Genomic DNA, 25,841 nt, shown 5'->3' with positions numbered 1-25,841 from the left:
TATCCACAGCCTCTCTTCACGGTCCTTATAAACCCCAAAGTCCAGAGGACACAGGTCACGCTGAATGATCTGCTGTTTATGATTCTATTGAAGCCCATCCAGTTGGCTTAGGGTGAAGGGAAGTCCCCCTTCCTCGTGCTGTGAACACGAGCATTTACACAACTCTTCTAAAGAAATTCTGTGCTTCCCCTTCTCTTCAACTTTAACTCCTGACACAGGGGATGTGCTAAGGGTCACAAAGCCAGCTTTTGATCATCTCCTTAGTAAATTCCTGAAAAAGAGGGCAAGCTTTGTACTGTGAGGAGAGCTTGGCATCTACTGTTTTAGTTTTGGTTTTGTAGACTTAGCCCAAACTAAGGAAGAAAGAATACCGTTTTAAGCTCCTTTTACACAAGAATTACCTCACTTAAACATTTCAGTATATTGGTCCCATTTTACACATGAGGAAACAGGTTTAAAAAGGTTATGTGACTTGTTTGAGATCATGTAGATAGTAAGTGGCAGGGATAGAATGTGAACGCAGATCTTTCTGACTTCAAACTTTATGCTCCTTCCACTTTAAAAGTGTTAACTGATTACCAGGGTGGCCCAGAGTCTTGTGGTTAATGCTCTGAGTCAGGTGTGAGGAGCCTTGATCAAGTGCTGGTGCCTCTGACTCACTATGGTGCTAGTCCATTCACCTTTGTGTCTCAGGTTTCCTTTATGTGAGCTGTGGAACATAAAAGTAATAATTTTATTTTGGTTTTTTTTTTACTGCTTCCAGGTTGGTGTTGGTGAGGATGCCTGGAGGTTGGTGGGTAGAAAAAGAATTGGTAGGATTAAAATTGACTGAACATCCACTACTATGTTCCAGGCTGGCCCTATGATAGGCTCTTTACACACTATTTCATCTAACCAGTATTGACTAAAATCATTTAGCAACAGGTATAGCACAGTCAGTGAGCAATCAGGATGACTCTGGCCATTAACAACCAGTAGGCTGTGCTCTTGAGGCCTGCCTGAGTGTGGGCCGCAAGGAAACAGGCTTACAGAGCAGCTCACACAGGTCAAACAGCTAGCAAGGAGGGACCAGGACCACTTGCAGAGCTGACCCATGACAAAGTCCGTGCTCTTTCCAGCTATTTGATGAACACTTCAGAAGAAAGTATCTACACAGAGTTGAGCTATTATTATTCTTAAAGGTAGGTATTCTGATGTTATTTAGGAAAGGTAAACAAGGCTAAGAGCTTTTATTTTTATGATTCTCCTTTCAAAGGAGCACTGTTTTGCTCCTTTCTCTTATCTACCTCTTTCTCATGCCTTTGGTGGAATAAGAGTAGTTCAGTTATGAGCCTCAAAATCTTATGTTCAGAATCTTACTTCCTCTCCTTGTGACAGTGCTCCCCAATCAAGATACATGTGCATTACTGAGAGCAACACAAAAGAAAAAGAAAGAAGGACAGTGGGGGAACAGATCAAAAAGAAAGAAAGGGAGACAGAGAAAGACAGAGAAGAAAGGAAGGAAGGAAGGAGGGAGAGAAGAAAAAAAGCAAGCAAGAAAGAAAGCATTCAGACCAGGGCTAGTTCTGGAGCTTGTTTCTACAGTTTAATCAGATAGGCTCACAGTGAATGGAAAGTTTGCAAATTTAGAAGTTATTTCTCACTCCCTAGCAGCTTTCAACATCAAAGTGCTTCAGACTCCCCAGTGTATTCACTCAACACCAGGGCTTCGGTAATCACGACCTGGGAGGGAAGGTAAGGGTGAAGGGTACAGACTCAACTGTTACTTGTGGAAAAACAAAGGATAAACAGGAAGAATTAAAACAGGAAATGACTCATAAACCACAGAAGGGGGCACTCCCTTTACCTTGATCATTCCTCTCACAGAAAGAAGCATTTCCATTAGCTTTGTTTTTAGGATTTTTCCTTCAACAACTCAAACTCTCTTAACTCCCTCCTATGAGGCAAATTCAGTTTTTCCGAAGAAGTCAGGACAAACTTCCCTGGCCTCTTCTTTCACTGTGACTTCTTTCAAACATACTGAATACTTGTGTTGAGTATTTGCTATTGAAGAAAACAGGATTAGTCAAAGATTGGTAAATGCATTGCTTATAAAAAAGCACAGCAGCAGCTGCAAATTTTATGGGTCTGGTAAAATCATTTAGAGAAGTGATGGGTTTAGAAAAGCTCCTCAACAGGCCTGTTTGGTTCAGGTCCTGTTCTGATCATGTTCTGAAAAGGGAACAACTGTGACAGAGTTCAAATTGGTCTGCATAATAAAGTAACAGGTGTGTTTCAGTTTTCCCCTTGGGGGAAGGCGAGTGGTGTGTTAGCAAATGTTTAAACACCACTTCTCTAATAAAAACTACAGACGAACAGAAAACCCACAAAACCCTGATTTATAGCACTTGTCCATTCTGTGGTAGCGTTTGCATAAAGATGTGTACCATTATACAGTATTTCCACTCAACAGGTACAATAGATGTAAATAGTCTCAAGAGCGTCGAATACTAAAGTGTAGTAAAATAATTAGGAAGTGAATACTTACTATCTTTTAAAAATATAATTTATTCAAATGTAAGCTTATATAATTTAGTTTTTAATAATGGCTGTGTTTAACAACAGGCTTGTGAAATTCCTGAAATTTTAGCAATGGACTTATGTGTACCTGTATGCAGCTATGGCATACCACTAGCTTTGGGGGCCTGAAATTTTAAGAGGAGAAAGAGAATGAGAATGGTCTCTCAGGAAGGTTACGTGCCAGAACAACAACAACAAAGTGATACCCAATGAGAAACTCTCTGTGCAGAGATGACCAATGGACTTTGAGGACAGTGATTTAAATAACTCAATTTAAATTTTTTTTTTATTTTATAAGAATGGCCTTCTCTTAATGATCTTAACTTTTTTTTTTTTAAAAATTATTATTTATTTATTTATTTTGGCTGTGTTGGGTCTTCGTTTCTGTGCGAGGGCTTCCTCTAGTTGCGGCAAGTGGGGACCACTCTTCATCACTGTGCGCGGGCCTCTCACTATCGTGGTCTCTCTTGTTGCAGAGCACAGGCTCCAGACGCACAGGCTCAGTAGTTGTGGCTCACGGGCCCAGTTGCTCCACGGCATGTGGGATCTTCCCAGACCAGGGCTCGAACCCGTGTCCCCTGCATTGGCAGGCAGATTCTCAACCACTGCACCACCAGGGAAGCCCTTTAATTTGTTTTTTATTCCAGTCTTTTTCCTCAAATATTTAAGTGTGTTAAATAATGATTGAAGAAGACAATTTAGGTAATACAAACAATCTTTACCTACCATTTTATGAAGTGGAATGTCTCCATTTGGAGAACTGCAAAATGGGGCGGAGGGCAGGAGATTTTCTTTTCTTTTTTTTTTCTTTCTTTTTCTTTTTTTCTTGAAGTATCATTGATTTACAATGTTGTGTTAGTTTCAGGTGTACAGCAAAGTGATTCAGTTACATATATATATATATATATATATACATACATATATATATATATATATATATATTTCAGATTCTTTTTGGCAGCAGCTTTTACAGGGTAAAGACTAAGGCAAAAGCAAGTAAGCGTAGAGCCCAGAGTTGGTTGGGTGTTTAGGGATTGGCTGACTGGATATACCGTGTTTCTGGTCAAGCAGAGTGTAGGTGAGCAAAACTTGCCACCCCAAAAGGTCTCTTTGGCATGAGGATTATTTTGAGCTGAAAACAATCAAGTCCTAAAAGACTCAGGAAGAAACATCGACCTTCCCCCTAATTGCCTAAAAGAATTTAGATAGACTGTTCCTGGAATAGGGCTGTCACCAGAGATAATCTGCAAAGAATATGCGCTAGGGGTGGTGGGGAAACTCAGCAGGGCCTACTGATAAGAGTCCACTCTGTGAACTATTGTCTCAGGTGGTCCAGCAAGCATTTGTTTACCAAACATTTGCTTTTCAATATCCATGTGAATTGCCTTCCTCCCCTTTGAAGTCCTAAACCACTACACCCAACATCCTCTTTTGTCTTTAGCTGAAGATGATATTTAAGGTGAGGGTTTTAACCATTTTGGTAAGTCACTCAGTTTTCCGGGATCTCTCTCAGTTGTACATGCTATTAAACTTTTGTTTTATTTTCTCCTGTTCATCTGTCTCATGTCAATTTAATTCTTGGGTCAGCCAGAAGAACCTACAAGGAAAATTTCTTCCTTCCTGACAAGAGCATTTACTAGGACATGAAAGTTGTCAAAGTTTTGGTTTGATGACATAGCATCTGGGGCAGGCAGAGCTCCATCTTGGGCCTAGAAAGTTATTTGAACAAGTGAAAGGGTGATAGACACACAGACTAGTGTTTGGTGGTACTTTCAGGGTCAGGGTCCATGCAAATTTAAAACAAAGAATGTTGCCCACCATCCTTGGGCTGTCTGTGAGGATTAAGTCATTAGCCACTGCAGTTGCTGACTGACAGTATGCCCTGAAAGGAATTCCGGATGAAAAACAGCATAAGTCACTCTGTGCTTTGGAAAAACAAGCCCCTTAGTTAGTTAGATATCCCAGGAAGAATTTTAATGAGCCCAAATTCTTGTGTTTTCCCACATATATATTTTAAAAAGCACTTAGATCATTAACAGAGATACCTGTTCCTTGTGACTAGCAGTTACCTTTTACTGAGATGTGTGTGTGTATATATATATATATATATATATATATATATATATATATATAGATAGATAGATAGATAGATAGATATATAGGCTGGTCCTCCTACCTCTTCAGAGCAGTTAGCCAGAGCTACCTGAGAAGCTGTTTCCCTGGCTATAGTCCTCAGTAAGACCCTGAATAAAATTCAACTCAAAGCTCTGACATGTATTTATTTTCAGTCAACACTAGTGATGAAATAGTATGGCGAGAACACAGCTGTAGAAGGTAAAAGGACAATAGGAAATGGAAACTCTATAGGTGTAGCAATTTGGAGTGAGGTTACCAGGTGAGTATAAGCACTGTTTCCTTCCCACCCATACAGCAATCCCCTGGAACAGGAATTTCTGAGTGTGGGATGGGGCTTGAGGTGCTTTGTCTGGGTGTTAAAGGAAAGGGTGACCCTAGAAGTCTAGAAGAATTAAAAACATTTGGCTTGGACTTCCCTGGTGGCGCAGTGGTTGAGAGTCTGCCTGCCAATGCAGGGGACGTGGGTTTGATCCCTGGTCTGGGAGGATCCTACATGTCACGGAGCAAATAAGCCCGTGTGCCACATCTACTGAGCCTGCACTCTAGAGCCCATGAGCTGCAACTACTGTGCCCACGTGCCACAACTACTGAAGCCTGTGCGCTCTAGGGCCTGAGTGCTGCAACTACTGAAGCCCATGTGTCTAGAGCCCATGGCCTGCAACAAGAGAAGCCACTGCAATGAGAAGCCCGTGCACCACAACAAAGAGTAGCCCCTGCTCACCACAACTAGAAGAAGCCCGTGTGCAGCAACGAAGACCCAACACAGCCAAAAAAAAACAAAAACAAAAATGAAACAAAACAAAACAATAAAAAGAAAACCATTTGGTTTAAATATTTAAGCAATACTTTATTTTAAAAATGGTTTAGGGCTTCCCTGGTGGCGCAGTGGTTGAGAATCCGCCTGCCAATGCAGGGGACACGGGTTCGAGCCCTGGTCTGGGAAGATCCCACATGCCGCGGCGCAACTACGCCCATGAGCCACAACTACTGAGCCTGCGCGTCTGGAGCCTGTGCTCCGCAACAAGAGAGGCTGCGACAGTGAGAGGCCCGCGCACCGCGATGAAGAGTGGCCCCCGCTCGCTGCAACTAGAGAAAGCCCTCGCACAGAAACGAAGACCCAACACACCCAAAAATAAATAAATAAATAAATAATTTAATTTTAAAAAAAGGTTTAAATGAATAAGAATGACACAAAGAAATAAGGCTTGATTATTTCCTTTGGATATTAGATAAATGAAGAGTTTTTGTAATTAATAGGGGTCATTTTTCCATTTCCACTTTTGTCTTGACAATAGGGATGGCATGGCAAAATGTATTGAATGCTAATAAAGTTAATTTACATAACGGGACTCACAAAATGGAGGCTGCCCCAGTGGCCTGTTCCACATCACAAATCTAAGCCTAAGTCAGCCTGCACTTATGGGAAACACCTGTCAAGGAACCTAACATCCACCAGTCACAATCCTCCAACTCAACTTTGCCTAGCTCACCTTACCCTAGAAACTAGGACCTGCTAGCCTTATAAGGAAATCCCCAACCTCCTAGCCAATCATGTTCTGTTTCCGTGTTGCCTCTTCTAATGTCCTATAAAACTCGCTCTTGCCCAAAATCCCATGGGAAGAATGCTCCACTACTTGTGAGGAACTGTACTCTCCCAATCCGTAGACTGATTTCCCTTGAATAAAATTCATCAAACTGGTTACCTAATCATTTTAGTTTTCTCATTTGACAGTACTAAAAGCAAGTTTCAAAAGTTGTGTCAGCAAAATTATTATAAAAATTGCCCCAGACTTCTGGAAACTTTAGATGTTCAGATTACCTGACCAGGAGAAACAGTATATAAAGAAGAGCTGGGCTGCTGGGCTGCTAAAATGGCTGCCACCATGCCTTTGTCTACAGCTTTGTAGGAGGGATCCTTGGGTCATCTTTCAGAGTCCACTGAATCTTAATTCATATAGAATCAGTGGCACTGTATTTCTCTGACCACAGCAAAAATGAAACATCAGGTTAGAAGGTACTGGGTTATAAGAGACAGGTTCTATGACAAAGGAAGTAACTATTGTTCTCCTGACATAGTAGGAGATTTTAGGAAATAGAGTACAGTAATTAGTAGTTATAATAACACACATGATTAATCAAGAAATGGTAAAATAATAGTTACTATCATCTATTTAAGAAGGAGGGTGCTAATTAACTATTCTAGACAGATTTCCATAAAAAATGTTTACAATATAAAGAAGTTGCTTGAAAGGGTAAACTTCAGTTACCTGAAAAAAATACATTAATACAAATCGCTTTGTTCCTTAAGCATCCTGGTTAAATGCAGATTTACTATATAATTTTTACGTTTGATTTTTAAAAATTTTTATTTTAAATTAATTTATTTTTTTGCTGCACTGTGTGGCATGTGGGATCTTAGTTTCCTGACCAGGCATCAAACTCATGGCCCCTGCAGTGGAAGAACAGAGTCTTAACCACTGGACTGCCAGGGAAGTCCCTACATTTGAGTTTTTAAAAAAAATCTGTAACCACTTTCCTAATTTGTCAGAGTTGTTGAATAATAGCAAGAAGTCTAAATTATGCCTCTGGCTACACTTTTTCATCTGATGTTCTGCTTTCATCTCATTCTCAATTTACTGACAACCAAACTCATAAATTTTCCTATGAAATAACAAAAAATATATATTGGTCTCTTCCCCCAGTTCCTGGCACAGAGCTCCTAAAACCCTGGTAATTTCCTCAGTCTTAAGGGCACTAGGAGCATCTTTTGTTCTAATATTTGTTCTTTGATCCCAGTTTCTGACACAGCAACTAAATACCTTGGAATTCAGGAAATTCAGGTGACAGAAGTGTCCTTTGTTCTGAAGAGTCTTGGTGGGATCCTGGATAGTTCAGGATGGGGGCTGGTCACAAGAAAGACCAGGACATGATTAGAAGCTTGGAACTTTCAGCTGCATCTCCCATCCTCCAGGAAGAAGAGAGGGCTGGAGATTGAATTGATGATATATCATCTGTACGTGATGAAGACTCCATAAAAATCCCCAAAGTATTGGGGTTTGGAGAACTTCTGGGTTGCTGAGCACATGGAGGTACTGGAAAGGGGGCATTCCTAGTGATAGCATGGACACTCCGTGCCCCTTTCCCCATACCTTGCCCTATGCATCTCTTCCATCTTCATGTTCATCTGTATCCTTTATCATATCCTTTTATAATGAATAAATATAAGTAAGTGTTTTCTGGGTTCTGAGAACAATTTTAGCAAATTATTGAACCCAAGGAAGGAGTTGTGGGAACCCAGATTTATAGCCGATTGGGCAGAAGTGTAGATAGCAATTGAGGACTTGTGATTGGCATCTGAAGTGGGGGTGGGGAGTGTAGAGTTTCGTGGGACTGAAACCTTAACCTGTGGGATCTGACGCTAACTCCAGGTAGATAGCCTCAGAACTGAATTGAATTGTAGGACAGCCAACTGGTATGGAGAATTGCTTGCTTGACACCACATATTTGGTGTCAGAAATGTAGTGAGTGTGGTAGTGTTATGAGAGTAAAGGAGAAACACAGGAGTGTTTTCCAGCTCATCTCCCAAGCTGACATCTCTACACTCTCAAGTTTCTATTTTTGTATCACAATCATCAAGTGTGAGGCTTAGGATTCATCTTTGAATAACTATTTCCCATGTGCAATCAGTTTTAAAGTTCTGTCAATGTTTCCTTGGTGATGTTGCTGTCCCTCCAGTTTTATTCTCCTGGTTAACCCTTATCATTTAACACCCAAGTTATTTCACAGCTCTCCAACTGTAATGGTTTCTGGTTTTCTCGGCTCTTTATCCAGACTATACTGTAAACTGGCTGTCATCACATTAGGCTTTTGAAACCCATTTCTTTCTGTGGTGTATTGATTCAAAGTGTGGAATTTGCTTTTAGTCTTGGATTTTAGTCCTAGCTCTACCTCTTTCTCTTGTGGGAACTTGGGTAAGTTACTAAGCTTCTAAGCTTCAATTTCTTCATCTATAAAACAGAAATAATAACAGTGGCTAAACCATAGAGTTGTTGTGAGGATTAAATGAGGTAGTTTGTATACAATATTAGTATGGGGCCTGGCACATAACAGTGGCTTCTCTCTCACCTCTATCACCACTCCTTGTCAGACTCCTTTGTTGTATCTTCCTCTTCCAGAGGCAGTAATCTATCTGACTTTGCCTCTTCTCTTTTCAATCTATACTCACTCTCTAGGTGACCTTATTTAGACTCATGCCTTGAAATATTACTTATATGTTGATGATTCCCAGGTATAATGCCCATTGGTTTTTCTGGGTTGCTGACTTCTTCAGCTCCAAGCTTGAGATATATGAAGCAAAAACAAAACACAGGGAACTCACCACTGAGTCATTCTTTGGGTCCTGAGTTCCCTAGCCTGTCTTCTTCTGTTCACTTTTCAGAATCTTCTTATGTTTGTTTTACGTATAATGTCTAGGGTTTTTCATTGTATTTAGTGGGAAGAATAGAAAAAAAATATCCATTTCATCTTGGTGGAAATATCTATTGAATTAAAATTTAAAAAAAATTTTAAATTGTGGTAAAAGACACATAAAATTTATCCTCAACTGTCTTTAAGTTACAGTTCAGTAGTGTTAACTATATTCACATTGTTGTATAACAGATCTCTAGAATTTTTTAATCTTGCAAATCTGAAACTATACCCATTGTACAACTCCCAATTTTCCCCTCTCTGACCCCTGGCAACCATCATTCTACTTTCTGTCTCCATGATTTTGATGACTCTAGATACCTCTTGTAAGTGGAATCACACAGTAATTGTTCTTTTGTGTCTGGCTTATTTCACTCAGCATAATGTCTTCAAGGTTCATCCATGTTGAAGCATGTAACAGGATTTCCTTCTTTTTTAAGTTGGAATATCTATTGAGCTTTCAGTTTCAGTGATTATATGCTTCATTTCTAGAAATTAAATTTTATAAAATTTAATTTTAAATTAAAATTAAATTTGCTTTAAATTTTAATTTTAAATTAAAATTAAAATTAAATTAAATTTGCTTTTTGTTTTACTTTATGTCTTTAATAATTTTAAGCATTAATAATTTAAATTCTAGTTCACATTGTCAACCTGTCATTTTACGTGCTTGAGGGCTCTAATTTTAACTTTCCTTTTTTATATGCAGACTTTAACTTATAATGAATTACTTCCTTGTGTGCTTTACATGTTTTAAGGTGTGCTCACAGATTTTTGTTAGATAACTAATTCAGTTACCATAAATGGTTTTCCTAGTTTACTGTTTTGCTAGTTTAAGGCCTTAAATCTATCCCTGATAATCTTGATCTAGTACTTTAATCTTCTTGATTCAGATCTTTATTTTTACCACCCTCTTCTATATCCACAAAATAGATCTTGCCAATTGCCATCTAGAACTGTTCCACCTGTCTGAAATATTAAACTTCTATATCTTACCTTTTGACCACAACTTTTAATCCTTCTAGCTTTTGTGTCATGTCTCTGCACAAATTACAAGCCTCTTCAATATCTCTAGTCCAACGACTGACTCATTTTTTCTCAATTTACTTATCTTCTCTATGGCCTCACTTTGATTTTCTACCATAGTTGACCTATTGCTTTTCTGTATGCTGAATCCTATATCTTTTGGGAACTGCTCTTCTTCCCTTCCACATGGTATTGGTAGGGCTGTTGATCATGTGTTCTAACCACCTCACCATAGGTGTGGGCACTTGACTCAGGCTGTCCAAGCAATCTTTGTTAGGGATTGATATGTATACAATGAGAGAAACGGTCAGGGTCACCCTATGGGGTCATGAGCTCTAAAGAATATATAAAAGTCGAGCTGCCGGAGGTTGTCCTGTCATATATACTTGGAGAGATTTGGGATAGAATGAAGTCAAGCAGAGATAAGTAGAGCTGAGAGATGAGAACAAAAACCTTCCTTCTCATTTACCTGCATCCACGACCTAGCTAACATCTAAATCTTCTCTTTCTCTAGTGAACTAAACTTCTCAAAATAGTAATAGCCAGGACTTCCCTGGTGGTCTAGTGGTTAAGACTCTGCAGTCCCAATGCAGGGGGCCTGTGTTCCATCCCTGGTTAGGGAACTAGATCCCACATGCCGCAACTAAAATTCCTGCACGCCGCAACGAAGATCCTACACATGGCAACGAAGATCCTGCATTCCACAACTAAGACCCAATGCAGCTAAATAAATAAACAAATATCAAAAAAATAGTAATATCCAATTTCAGTCTCTACTTTCATACCTTCCAGCCATTTCTCAACTCATTGTTTACCAGCTTCAACATTACCATGTCAGTGAGCTGTCTTTGCTAAGGTCCCTGATGACTTCCTACTTATCAGACTCATATATTATGTAAGTTTACTGCAGAATTTATTTACACATATCCTATTTCTTGCAAATATCCCTTTCCTTGAATTTTTGTGACACTAGGATTTTCTGGTTTTTCTAAACTCTCTTTCGATTCCTTTTTCTTCTTCAAATGGAAGTCTCCTCCTCAACCGTGTTACTTAGGGCTTGGTAGGTAATCATCTTCTCTTTTCACTATATACACACTCCTTGGGTGACCTTACCAATACTATAACTTCAGTTGTCACCCAGACGCAAATGGTTCCTAAATCTATATCTCCAGCTTCAACCATGCTCTTTTGTTCAAACCTAAGAAAGTGACAATTGATCAAAGACCAGAAGGAGATGAGGGAGTGAACCATGTAAATATCTGGAAGAATATCATTCCAGAGAGTGGAAATAGCAGGTGTAAAGGCCCTGAGGTGGGAGTGTGCTTGGCATGTTCAAAGAATGACTGAGAGAGTGAGGGGAAAATTAAGAGAAAATAAGATCAGAGAAGTAATGGATGGGGGAAGGTCAAGTCATATAAGCCCTTATAGGCCATTTTAATGACCTTAACTTCTTTCTGCTGGGAGCGAGATGAAAAGTCAAGGGAGGGGTTTGAGCACAGGAGTGATGTGTCCTGACTGATGATTTAAAAGGACCATTCTGTATAGAGAATAGATTGAAAAGAGCAAAATAGGAAACTGGGCTAACTGATAAGGAAGGTATTGCTGTAATTTAGATGACAGTTGTTGGTGATCTGGACCAGGGTAGTAGTGGTGAAGTAGCTGATTATGGATCTATTTTAAAGGGACAACTAATAACATATGATGACAGATTGGATGTGGAGTCTGAGATATAAGAAGGATTCAAAGACATTTGTCCTGAGTAACTGGAAGGATGGATTCACAGTTTACTGAGATGGGGAACACTGTGGGAAAGCAGGTTGGGGGAAGATTAGGAGATCAGGTTTGAACCAATTAAATATGAGATATCTATTAGACATTCAAGTGTAGAAGTCTTGAAGCGTCTGGGTAAAGGATGGAATTTAGTGCTTAAGTGGATTAGAGATATTAATTTGGGAGTTATCTTTCTGTAGATGGCATTTAAACTTATGACAGTAGATGAGATCATCACTGGAATGAGAATAAATAGAAAAGGTAAATGTTCTAAGAACTGAGTTTTGGAGTAATCTAGTGTTAAAAGGCAGGGAAGATAAGAAAACCAGCAAAGGAGACTAAGGAGTAGCCAGTAGGTGGGAGGAAAATCAAGAGAGTGTGATATCCTGGAAGATGATTGAAGAAATGTCTCTAGAAGAAAGGAGGGATTGACAACCAAATGTGGCTGATAGGTCAAGTAAGTTGAGAACTGAGTGTTTCAAAGGGTCAAGAAAAATAGAAATTTCACTGTAAAAAGGAGTAGTAGCTAGAGAGAGAAGGAGGATAAAGAGAGTTTTGTTTTGTTTATTAGATTGTATAATAACATGTTTGTAATCTGATGGGAAAGATCCAGTAGAAAGGGAATTTGTTAAAGCAGAAAGAGAAAGGGGAGAATTGCTGGAGCAATGTCCTTGAGTAGATGAGAGGAGATGTGTTCTAGTGCATAAGGAGAAGAACTGTCCCTTGCCTGACACAGTTAAATTCATCTTAGTAACAGGAGGGAAGATAGAATATGATACAGATGTAGGTAAGTAGATAGATGTTATAGTGGTAACAAATGGAAATAATCTTCTGTTTTCTATTTTTCTCAATAAGGAAAATGAGAATGAGAGCATGAGTGAAGAAGAATTGGAGGATTGGTGGTCCCTAATCCCTGCCCTCATATTCTAGTTGTTTAGGAGAGTGAAAGAATGGACTAGGGAAATAAGATACAATTGCCTGGTAGCATTGAAGTCAGGGATCATAAACTTAAGTAAGACTAATCATAGTATGGTTGTATGCCTTACTCCAGCTACCTTTAGTTGTGCAAATTCAATTATGAAAGAGCCCAATAATTGGATTTAATCAGTATTGATTTTTTTTTTCCTTTGGCTAGGCACGTACAACCCAAAACAGAACAAGGGAGTTGAGAGTGTAAGGGAGGGAGTGATGATGATAACTGAACATGGAATTTAAACTGGGTAGGGAGCAAAGTGATGACATGAGGGACATGAAGGATAGCGAAAAGTGGTTGGATCAATGGACTGTAGATCAGGGGATGGAGGTTAAAGGATTGTCAGGGTTGGGGTAAAAGAGGGAATGAAATGGAAAAATAGAAGGTGGTGATTAGAGAGAGTGGGGTGCTTGGAATTAAGTTATAAAATAATTGTAGCTGTTGGTAATAGTGCATGACTATAGGAGGTATCCAGTCAGCAGAATCTAGGGAGACAAGTCTTTTTATGGGACAGGAGTCATAAGAGAAAGCAAGACAAGGAGAGGTAAGGAGGGGCTGGAAAGACAGAGGAGTATACTAGGATGATGCACCTGAAAGGTTAAAGGAACGAAAGGAGTGGAGGACAAGTTCATTGGAGGAGAGGAAGTCAAGAATCTGAAAAACTAGGCTGATGCAAGGACCATCTACTTGGATAGAATTATGAAATTAGTAGTGTTGAAGAATATAAGTTAGCCAGAAGCTAAACTCTTCAGGGAATGGGGGGCAGATGACTGTAATAGGAGTAGTGATGTTATACTCTAAAAAAATGAGATTCAAAGCAAAATTGCTCATCTTATGGTCATGCATGACCTCCTACTTACCAAAAATTTTATCTTAAGTTTTCTGCAGAATTTGTCATCACTTCCACTTTCTTGATTTTCTCTTTTCTTGAAATTGTTTGACCTTGAGATCTGTTGGTTCTCCTACCTCTCTGTCAATACCATTTGTTATCATCTCTTAGGTTCTCCTTCTCAGTGGCGTTACCCACAGCTCCCTATATGTCCTTTTCTCTCCTCACTATATGCATACTCCCTGGGTGATCTCACCAATCTCATGGTTTTAGCTGCCGCCCAAATGCATGTGGCTCTCAAATCTCTAGCTCCAGCCACAACTATGCTCCCTTGCTCTAGTCCTGTATTTCTGATTGCCCACTGAATAGCATTTGGATGTGCTTCAGACAGCTTAAATTCATTCAAGACTGAATTAATTATCTTCTTCTCCAAACTTCCATCTCTTCATTTTTGAATTTTAATCACTATGATATATTTGACTCATCATAGTCCAATTCCTCTTCCTCATCTCCCAAATGTAGTCAAGTCGTGAATTCCATTTCTCTACTATGAATTCTATTTCTGAATTGTCAACACTGATTAAATCCAACTCTTTGACTCCTTCAAACCTGTATCTGTATAACAAAAATTTGGTGAAAAAAAAACCCTACAAAAGGCATTGCCCTAGTCTCATGGAAGTCTAGAAAATATAGTTTATCAGATGCTCTGTTTCTATAGCACAGGGAGGCGCATAGAAGGAAGATGGAATGGATGTTGAAAGTCAACTCATTACACTGACGTGTCAGTTATGAAGCATGGGGCCTCCCCAAAGCAGGCATATTCTAGGTTGAGAATTCTTCTATTTTGTGTGTGTGTGTGTGTGTGTGTATCCACACCAGATAAGAAGTTTTTGTTGCATTTTGATATTTGCAAATTAAAAAACAAAAACAAAAATGAAAAAGTCACTACCTCAGAGAAACCTTCCTTGATCACCTTACCTAAGTAGGATTTTCCCTATTATTTTCTTATTGTTCCTTCATTGATTTACCGAATATTTAGAGTACCTATTTTGTATCAGGCACTATTCAGAGTGATAGGAATATAGCGAAGAAAAGAGACAAAGTCCATACCTTCATTGAACTTAGAGTCTAGTGGGGGAGCCAATCAAGAAACCTGTATGGAAATAAATAATGTTTTTTCCAATAGTGATCCGTCCTATGAGAAAATAAAAGATAACAGAACAGAATAAATGGTGGCGGGGAGGCTGGGAGCAATTTTAGGTAGGAAAATCAGGGAAAGCCTCTTTGAGAAGATGAGGTTTTAGTGTAGATATGAATGATGAAAAGAAGCTAGCCACACAAGGACCTCGGGGAAGAGATCTCCACAGAGCGCAGCAATTGTAAAGACCCTGAGGTATACGTGCTTGGCATGTTCAAAGATGCTGTCAATATCTCTGAAGGCCTCCTTCAAAGCACTTATCACAGACTGTAATCATATGTTTATTTGTGTTTACCTAGTTGGATCTATTATATATTTGCTTATTGTCTTTTCTTCCCATGGTTCCTGAGGACCAAGGCTGTGTTTATCTTGTTAAAGTTTCATACTTAGCACCTGGCACACAGTGAGTAGTTTAATGTTTACTGAATGAATAAATAAATAACAACTATTTAATAAAAAAATTTATTTGTAGTATTAGCTGTTGAAGAGGTACTTTTTTGTTTTCTAAATATAAAATTACAATTTTGACTATGCTCTTTCAAACACATATTCTATCTACTATCATAAGTAGGCTCTTTTCCTGTACCCTTCCTCCTTTGAAAACATCAGTTCTAAGAAGTTTGATATTAAAGTTTCTTTTCCCTTTACCTTCAATTGTCATGAATTCACTCTATGATTTGGATTTTCATCAGACCCTGAGGGGGACTTTGATAGAGATATTCTCCTTTCCTTGGGTCACTAGAAGCATTAATCATATTCAGTATATAGAAATGAATGAAGGGAGAGAGAAAAGTAGAATTTAAGGTGATTATGGGACATTCAGGAGATGTCCAGTCAGCAGAGTCTAGGGAGACAAGTCTGTTTATGGAACAGGAATTGTAGGAGAAGCCAAGTTAAGAAGAGGTAAGGAAGAGCCAGAAAGATGAGAAGAAGACTAGGATGGTGCAACTTAATGAGAGCTGAAAAGGGGGAAACTTAAGGGTAGGGAGGATTCTGTAATGTCAAATGCTGCAACAAGAACCAGAATACAGAGTAAAGACCCCTGTGTCTGGACATTTGTACCTTTTAAGACTGCAGTTTCAGAAGAGTGGTGGGGCTAGATGTGAGGAAGTGAAAGCTTTGGACATGAGCCATTCATTCTAGAGGTCTGGTAGTAAAAGGTCAGTTATAATGCCCCCGTCCTTCCTTCACACAGGAAGTGTCTTTTGCTCACCTCTGGGAAGAAGAAAGTCAGGAGGTCATACTCCCTTCCTCTCTAGTTGAGAAGTCACTTCTCAGCCTATTCTTCTCATCACTTTGAAATTCAGGATGAAATGTCTCCCTAGTGATTCTGGAACAGGGTTCCCATCTCTCAGTTCTGCATCCATCAGCAGCAATCTTCCTATAGCAACATATACACTGGACCCTGAGGGAGAGGTTAAGTGGTTCTTTACTGAAAGCTTCAGGTGAATGTTCTAAAGCCACACAGGGTCCAAGTGTTGTTTTGAGGGTGGATTGGGTAGTGGGCAAGGGGGATCAGGCATTGTTATTTTAGGTCTGGCTAATTTGCTCCTTTGACCAGCATGAGGTGGGGCAAAGCTTCACGGCTTAGGCTAGCAGTTGGAAACTTAAACATTTATAGGTATCAGGAAGGTATAATAAATGAATGAAGTAGGCAGGGCAGGCCAGGGATGAAGTGTAGAGTGCAAACTCCATTTAGAATAGGATGAATGCTACTCAGCACCAGATAGTTGTTGCCCTGTAGAAATGTGGTTCCACTGTGGTCAGATATCTGGAAAACATTAAAAAAAATCAGGATCTTCAAGTGAATTGTCCCAATTTCTCATTTATAAAAAAGCACAGTGGGGGTGAACATCTGTAGATAGGATCCTGATCTCCAGCTGCCAGTTTGTGATTTTTTTTTTTTTCGGTGGCCCCGTGGTTTGCGGAATCTTAGTTCCCCGACCAGGGATTGAACCCAGGCCCTTGGCAGTGAGAGTGCAGAGTCCTAACCACTGGACTGTCAGGGAATTCCCAGTTTGTGATTTCTAGTTTAGAACTTAAGGAAGTATGACAAGGGAATACTTTCCTCTTTCCTTAATTCTTACGGGTCACTCCCCACCCCTAAAACACTTCCATCATGGAGTCCTGGGCCCCCTTTCTTCAGGCACTCACTGAATTTGGATTATTTTCTCATCCATCCTTATCTGTTGGCTCTGAGGGAAGTAGAAGGATGGGCAATACCCTATAGGTAGGAATGGGGAAAAGATTGTAGCTTTTTCAATTCCAGTTTGGTTTCTCACATCCACAAGGATGCTATCAGTTTTCTCCTATAGTACCTGAAGATAAACTCATAACCTCACTGAGAAGGTTAATTTTTTCTTGAAGACCACCCCATGAAATCTACATGCAAAAGTGAATGTTTCTCCTATTAAGTAGATTAGAATCACCCAAAAGTTAAAAAACTATACTGATGCCTGAGTCCCAGCTTAGACCAATTAAATCAGTATTTCTGGGCACTGTAGTTTTAAAAACTCCTCAAGTGGTTCTAAAGAGCAGCCTTAATAGATGATATGGAGGATATTATTGAGAATATGTGAAGGGTGAGAGTTTGGAATGGCTAGGAGAGTAAAGGTATCATTGAATGGAGCAAAGACCCAAAGAGAAATTGAATGGATCTGTGGTGTGTTGCATGCTTCACTGATTTTCTCCTACGGACTTTGCAGGTTAAGTGTAGTCACTGGGAAATCGAGATGGAGGATAGAGAATCCTTTGGACTGGATACTGACCCAGCAAAGTGGAAAACTAAGGAAGAGGGCACACAGAGTATTAATGTTGACTTTATTGATCTGTGGAAAGGGAATGAAAGATATTTAGATAAGGACTAAGGACATGGATGACTTAAAATGCATGAAGGAGAGAGGAAACACCAGTGAGCATAGGCGAAGTGTAAGGAAGAGGAATAAGGGTAATTGCAAATTTGAGATTTCAGAGGCAGATCAGGCCATTGTGTTGAGAAAGTTTGGGTTTTGTCATCCTGGTGTGACTCCATTGAAGAGCTGTCCCTCCGTTTGAAGGAACCCCATCATTGACTTTCTATCTATTGTTCATCCATTCATTCAACAAGTATTTACTGAGTGTCTACTTTGATGAACTAGGTACCTTGTGAGGTTCTGGGGAATTTTCTATCCTCTTGGAATTTCGAGGCCAGTGGAGATATATGTCTAGATATACAGATATATCAAACATAAAATTACATAAATGCTTATAAAATTACAATTTTTATAAAGAAATACAGGGAGCTATGAGACAATATAACAGGAGTAGCTGACTTAACTAGGGGTAAGGATAAATATGTCAAAGAAGACTTCTCTGGAGAAATGATGTAGAAGCTATGTCCTGAAGACTAAATAAGAATTAGCCAGCCTGCCTCTATAGGGGTGTGTGTGTGTGTGTGTGTGTGTGTGTGTGTGTGTGTGTCTAGAAGGCATTGCAGAGGAAACTGAATATGTAAAGGCACAGAAGCAAGAGAGTTTGGATAATTCTAGGAGCTGAATGAAGGCCAGTGTGGCTGGGATACTGTGAAAGAAGGAGTGACGATGTAGTAGGGGTCTTGGAGGTCATGCCAAAGGTTTGGGACTGCCAGTTGGTGTGACTGGGGCCTGCTTAAAAGGGAAAAGGACTTCTCTTCTCTTTTATTACCTTCCCAGGACAGCGAATCACAATCATCTTACCTCAATCAAAGCAGTTTAACGGTGATGTAGTTTCCTCCATTCTATTAAAGAGCAAGCTTACTTTCTGGACAAAGAAATGTTTTTTCTGGGTAGAAATTTTGTAAACATTGCATATTTTCTTCCCTGATGGCAAAATGCATAATTTATCTTTTGGGAATGGGGCATCCAGGTCTTCATGTGTTTACCTACAGAGCAATAGATTAGTTACAGTTGGTTAATTCCTCTTGTTTCCCACAAGAAAGGAAAAAGTAAGTAATTACATGGTGAGAGTTGGGTGGTCTTCAGGCCTATAAAGGAGCTCTGACTGAGAGTGTCCTACAGCAGTGGTGCCATTTACTCTTATGAGAAAGAGTAGTAGAAGAAAAGACTTGGAGAGGAAATCCAGAGTTTTCTTTTTTTTCTTCTTTTTGACATCTTAAGTTTGATATGTAAATTAGACATATAGTGGAGATTCCAAGTAGGCAGTTTGTGAGGTAAGCCAGGAGGCCAGGGCTAAAGATATAAATTTGGGAACCATTAGCATATAAATTGTATTAAGACAATGGGAATTGTTGACATCATATAATAAGAACACGTAGATGGAGAAGTAAAAGGGGCTCATGTCTGAGCCTTATCTCCAGTCCTTACTGGTCCTACAGAGGAGAAAGAGATTCAGAAGAAGACCGAGAAGCAACTAGGGAAGGGGGAAAGCTAGGGGAATCTGGTGTCATAGACGCCAAAGGAAGAGAGTGTGTCATTGATAATAAATATGAAGGAAGTTTAAAAGGTTCAAGGAAACATAAGAATCAAGAAGTCTATAATTTATTACCTGGTCTATAGTGAAATGTAAGCTTAATTTTTATTATAAGCTCTTTGGTTACTCACCTGATCTCCCTGTGCTATGCGGTTGCTTCCCACTGGCTATCTATTTTACGTTTGGTAGTGTATGTATGTCCATGCCACTCTCTCACTTTGTCACATCTTACCCTTCCCCCTCCCCATATCCTCAAGTCCATTCTCTAGTAGGTCTGTGTCTTTATTCCCGTCTTGCCACTAGGTTCTTCATGACCTTTTTTTTTTTTTCCTTAGAGTCCATATATATGTGTTAGCATACTGTATTTGTTTTTCTCTTTCTGACTAACTTCACTCTGTATGACAGACTCTAACTCCATCAACCTCACTACAAATAACTCAATTTCTTTTCTTTTTATGGCTGAGTAATATTCCATTGTATATATGTGCCACATCTTCTTTACCCATTCATCCGATGATGCACACTTAGGTTGCTTCCATGTCCTGACTATTGTAAATAGAGCTGCAATGAACATTTTGGTACATGACTCTTTTTGAATTATGGTTTTCTCAGGGTATATGCCCAGTAGTGGGATTGCTGGGTCGTATGGTAGTTCTATTTTTAGTTTTTTAAGGAACCTCCATACTGTTCTCCATAGTGGCTGTATCAATTTACATTCCCACCAACAGTGCAAGAGTGTTCCCTTTTCTCCACACCCTTTCCAGCATTTATTGTTTCTAAATTTTTTGATGATGGCCATTCTGACCGGTGTGAGATGATATCTCATTGTAGTTTTGATTTGCATTTCTCTAATGATTAATGATGTTGAGCATTCTTTCACATGTTTGTTGGCAATCTGTATATTTTCTTTGGAGAAATGTCTATTTAGGTCTTCTGCCCATTTTTGGATTGGGTTGTTTGTTTTTTTGTTATTGAGCTGCATGAGCTGCTTGTAAATTTTGGAGATTAATCCTTTGTCAGTTGCTTCATTTGCAAATATTTTCTCCCATTCTGAGGGTTGTCTTTTGGTCTTGTTTATGGTTTCCTTTGCTGTGCAAAAGCTTTTAAGTTTCATTAGGTCCCATTTGTTTATTTTTGTTTTTATTTCCATTTCTCTAGGAGCTGGGTCAAAAAGGATCTTGCTGTGATTTATGTCATAGAGTGTTCTGCCTATGTTTTCCTCTAAGAGTTTGATAGTGTCTGGCCTTACATTTAGGTCTTTAATCCATTTTGAGTTTATTTTTCTGTATGGTGTTAGGGAGTGTCCTAATTTCATACTTTTATATGTACCTGCCCAGTTTTCCCAGCACCACATATTGAAGAGGCTGTCTTTTCTCCACTGTATATGCTTGCTTCCTTTATTAAAGATAACATGACCATATATGTGTGGGTTTATCTCTGGGCTTTCTATCCTGTTCCATTGATCTATATTTCTGTTTTTGTGCCAGTACCATACTCTCTTGATTACTGTAGCTTTGTAGTATAGTCTGAAGTCAGGGAGCCTGATTCCTCCAGCTCCATTTTTCGTTCTCAAGATTGCTTTGGCTATTCGGGGTCTTTTGTGTTTCCATACAAATTGTGAATTTTTTTGTTCTAGTTCTGTGAAAAATGCCAGTGGTAGTTTGATAGGGATTGCATTGAATCTGTAGATTGCTTTGGGTAGTAGAGTCATTTTAACAATGTTGATTCTTCCAATCCAAGAACATGGTATATCTCTCCATCTGTTTGTATCATCTTAAATTTCTTTCATCAGTGTCTTATAATTTTCGGCATACAGGTCTTTTGTCTCCTTAGGTAGGTTTATTCCTAGATATTTTATTCTTTTTGTTACAGTGGTAAATAGGAGTGTTTTCTTAATTTCACTTTCAGACTTTTCATCATTAGTATATAGGAATGCAAGAGATTTCTGTGCATTAATTTTGTATCCTGCTGCTTTACCAAATTCATTGATTAGCTCTAGTAGTTTTCTGGTAGCATCTTTAGGATTCTCTTTGTATAGTATCATGTCATCTGCAAACAGTGACAGCTTTACTTCTTCATTTCCGATTTGGATTCCTTTGATTTCTTTTTCTTTTCTGATTGCTGTCGATAAAACTTCCAAAACTATGTTGAATAATAGTGGTGAGAGTGGGCAACCTTGTCTTGTTCCTGATCTTAGTGGAAATGGTTTCAGTTTTTCACCATTGAGAAAGATGTTGGCTGTGGGTTTGTCATATATGGCCTTTATTATGTTGAGAAACATTCCCTCTATGGCTACTTTCTGCAGGGCTTTCATCATAAATGGGTGTTGAATTTTGTCAAAAGCTTTCTCTGCATCTATTGATATGATCATATGGTTTTTATCCTTCAATTTGTTAATATGGTGTATCACGTTGACTGATTTGCATATATTGAAGAATCCTTGCATTCCTGGGATAAACCCCACTTGATCATGGTGTATGATCCTTTTAATGTGCTGTTGGATTCTGTTTGCTAGTATTTTGTTGAGGATTTTTGCATCTATGTTCATCAGTGATATTGGCCTGTAGTTTTCTTTCTTTGTGACATCTTTGTCTGGTTTTGGTATCAGGGTGATGGTGGCCTCGTAGAATGAGTTCGGGAGTGTTCCTCCCTCTGCAATATTTTGGAAGAATTTGAGAAGTATAGGTGTTAGCTCTTCTCTAAATGTTTGATAGAATTCGCCTGTGAAGCCGTCTGGTCCTGGGCTTTTGTTTGTTGGAAGATTTTTAATCACAGTTTCAATTTCAGTGCTTGTGATTGGTCTGTTCATATTTTCTATTTCTTCCTGGTTCAGTCTCGGAAGGTTGTGCATGTCTAAGAATTTGTCCATTTCTTCCAGGTTGTCCATTTTATTGGCATAATGTTGCTTGTAGTAATCTCTCATGATCCTTTGTATTTCTGCAGTGTCAGTTGTTACTTCTCCTTTTTCATTTCTAATTCTATTGATTTGAGTCTTTTTTTCTTGATGAGTCTGGCTAATGGTTTATCAATTTTGTTTATCTTCTCAAAGAACCAGCTTTTAGTTTTGTTGATCTTTGCTATTGTTTCCTTCATTTCTTTTTCATTTATTTCTGATCTGATCTTTATGATTTCTTTCCTCTGCTAAATTTAGGGTTTTTTTGTTCTTCTTTCTCTAATTGCTATAGGTGCAAGGTTAGGTTGTTTATTTGAGATGTTTCCTGTTTTTTGAGGTAGGCTTGTTTTGCTATAAACTTCTCTCTTAGAACTGATTTTGCTGCATCCCATAGGTTTTGAGTCGTCGTGTCTTCATTGCCATTTGTTTCTAGGTATTTTTTGATTTCCCCTTTGATTTCCTCAGTGATCACTTCGTTATTAAGTAGTGTAATGTTTAGCCTCCATGTGTTTGTATTTTTTACAGATCTTTTCCTGTAATTGATATCTAGTCTCATAGCGTTGTGGTCGGAAAAGATACTTGATACGTTTTCAATTTTCTTAAATTTACCAAGGCTTGATTTGTGACCCAAGATATGATCTATCCTGGAGAATGTTCCATGAGCACCTGAGAAAAATGTGTATTCTGTTGTTTTTGGGTGGAATGTCCTATAAATATCAATTAAGTCCATCTTGTTTAATGTATCATTTAAAGCTTGTGTTTCCTTATTTATTTTCATTTTGGATGATCTGTCCATTGGTGAAAGTGGGGTGTTAAAGTCCCCTACTATGATTGTGTTACTATCGATTTCCCCTTTTATGGCTCTTAGTATTTGCCTTATGTATTGAGGTGCTCCTATGCTGGGTGCATAAATATTTACAATTGTTATATCTTCTTCTTGGATCCATCCCTTGATCATTATATAGTGTCCTTCTTTGTCTCTTGTAATAGTCTTTATTTTAAAGTCTATTTTGTCTGAATTGCTACTCCAGCTTTCTTTTGATTTCCATTTGCATGGAATAGCTTTTTCCATCCCCTCACTTTCAGTCTGTATGTGTCCCTAGGTCTGAAGTGGGTCTCTTGTAGATAGCATATATGGATCCTGTTTTTGTATCCATTCAGTCAGTCTGTGTCTTTTGGTGGGAGCATTTAATCCATTTATATTTAAGGTAATTATCGATATGTATGTTCCCATTCCCATTTTCTTAAATGTTTTGGGTTTGTTATTGTAGATGTTTTCCTTCTCTTGTGTTTCTTGCCTAGAGAAGTTCCTTTAGCATTTGTTGTAAAGCTGGTTTGGTGGTGCTGAACTCTCTCAGCTTTTGCTTGTCTGTAAAGGTTTTAATTTCTCCATCAAATCTGAATGAGATCCTTGCTGGGTAGAGTAATCTTGGTTGTAGGTTTTTCTCCTTCATCACTTTAAATATGTCCTGCCACTCCTTTCTGGCTTGCAGAGTTTCTGCTGAAAGATCAGCTGTTAACCTTATGGGGATTCCCTTGTGTGTTATTTGTTGTTTTTCCCTTGTTGCTTTTAATATGTTTTCGTTATATTTAATTTTTGATAGTTTGATTAATATGTGTCTTGGCGTGTTTCTCCTTGGATTTATCCTGTATGGGACTCTCTATGCTCCCAGGACTTGATTAACTATTTCCTTTCCCATATTAGGGAAGTTTTCAACTATAATCTCTTCAAATATTTTGTCAGTCCCTTTCTTTTTCTCTACTTCTTCTGGGACCCTTTAATTCGAATGTTGGTGCATTTAGTGTTGTCCCAGAAGTCTCTGAGACTGTCCTCAGTTCTTTTCATTCTTTTTTCTTTATTCTGCTCTGCAGTAGTATTTCCACTATTTTATCTTCTACGTCACTTATCCATTCTTCTGCCTCAGTTATTCTGCTATTGATCCCTTCTAGAGTATTTTTAATTTCATTTATTGTGTTGTTCATCTTTGCTTGATTCCTCTTTAGTTCTTCTATGTCCTTGTTAAATGTTTCTTGCATTTTGTCTATTCTATTTCCAAGATATTGCATCATCTTTACTATCATTATTCTGAATTCTTTTTCAGGTAGACTGCCTATTTCCTCTTCATTTGTTAGGTCTGGTGTGTTTTTACCTTGCTGCTTCATCTGCTGTGTGTTTTTCTGTCTTCTCATTTTGCTTATCTCACTGTGTTTGGGGTCTCCTTTTCACAGGCTGCAGGTTTGTAGTTCCTGTTGTTTTTGATATCTGTCCCCCGTGGCTAAGGTTGGTTCAGTGGGTTGTACAGGCTTCCTGGTGGAGGGGACTGGTGCCTGTGTTCTGGTGGATGAGGCTGGATCTTGTCTTTCTGGTGGACAGGTCCACATCTGGTGGTGTGTTTTGGGATGTCTGTGGCCTTATTATGATTTTAGGCAGCCTCTCTGCTAATGGATGGGGCTGTGTTTGTGTCTCGCTAGTTGTTTGGCATAGGGTGTCCAGCACTGTAGCTTGCTGGTCATTGAGTGAAGCTGGGTCTTGGTGTTGAGATGGAGATCTCTGGGAGATTTTCGCCATTTGGTATTACGTGCAGCTGGGAGGTCTCTTGTGGACCAGTGTCCTGAAGTTGGCTCTCCCACCTCAGAGGCACAACTGTGATGCCTGGCTGGAGCACCAAGAGCCTTTCATCCACACGGCTCATTCCGTTATAATTGTCATTTCATGTGTCTCTCTCCATTAGTCTGTGAGGTCTTTCACTTGAAAGCTGCCTACTGTTTGTCTCTCATGATGGTTTAACTTACAATTTTTTGACTTTACAATGGTGTGAAAGTGATATACATTCAGTAGAAGCCATACTTTGAATTTTGATCTTTTCCCAGTTAGCCATATGTGGTATGATACTCTCTTGTGATGCTGGGAAGGGCAGTGAGCCACAGCTCCCTGTCAGCCACATGATCATGAAGTTAATAACTGATACACTTACAACCATTCTGTACCCATATAGCCATTCTGTTTTTCACTTTCAGTACAGTATTCAATAACTTACAGGAGGTAGTCAACACTTTATTATAAAATAAGCTTTGTGTTAGATGATTTTTCCTACCTGTAGGCTAACATAAGTGTCCTGTGCACATTTAAGGTAGGCTAAGCTAAGCTACAATGTTCGGTGTTTGTCAAGGATATAAAGTTTCAGTTATGCAAAAGGAATAAGTCCCAGAGATCTACTGCATAGCATAGTGTCTATAGTTAACAATATTGTACTGTACACTTAAAAATTTAAGAGGGTAGATCTTATGTTATGTGTTCTTATCACACACAAAAAATTAAAAATTAAAAAAATAAAGAAGGTGGAGGAAACTTTTGGATATGATGGATATGTTTACAGTATTGATTGTGATGATGGTTTCATGAATGTATACTTATCTTCAAACTCAGTAAGTTGTTTGCATTAAGTATGTACAGCTTTTTGTATGTCAATCATTCCTCAATAAAGTTTTGTTATTTTTTAAAAGAGAATTCACCCCAGAGGAAAAGGAGGGTTATTTCTCATAT

The 25,841-nt window shown here is 38.8% G+C and overlaps 1 long non-coding RNA gene across 1 annotated transcript in view; it reads left to right on the top strand.

Moving 5' to 3' along the window:
• The first annotated feature begins 4,707 nt into the window (after positions 1 to 4,707).
• LOC309639868 overlaps positions 4,708 to 25,841 on the top strand; it is a 423,467-nt gene continuing 402,333 nt past the window's right edge. The window contains exon 1 of the long non-coding RNA XR_014251900.1: positions 4,708 to 5,864. This is a non-coding gene — a long non-coding RNA (uncharacterized lncRNA). The remainder of the gene's footprint in view (positions 5,865 to 25,841) is intronic.

Source organism: Balaenoptera physalus, assembly GCF_965194825.1.
Source record: "Balaenoptera physalus genome assembly, chromosome: 1".
Classification (NCBI taxonomy): domain Eukaryota; kingdom Metazoa; phylum Chordata; class Mammalia; order Artiodactyla; family Balaenopteridae; genus Balaenoptera; species Balaenoptera physalus.
The sequence above is the reverse complement of the archived record's forward strand: the minus strand, read 5'-3'. Positions and strand labels throughout refer to the sequence as shown.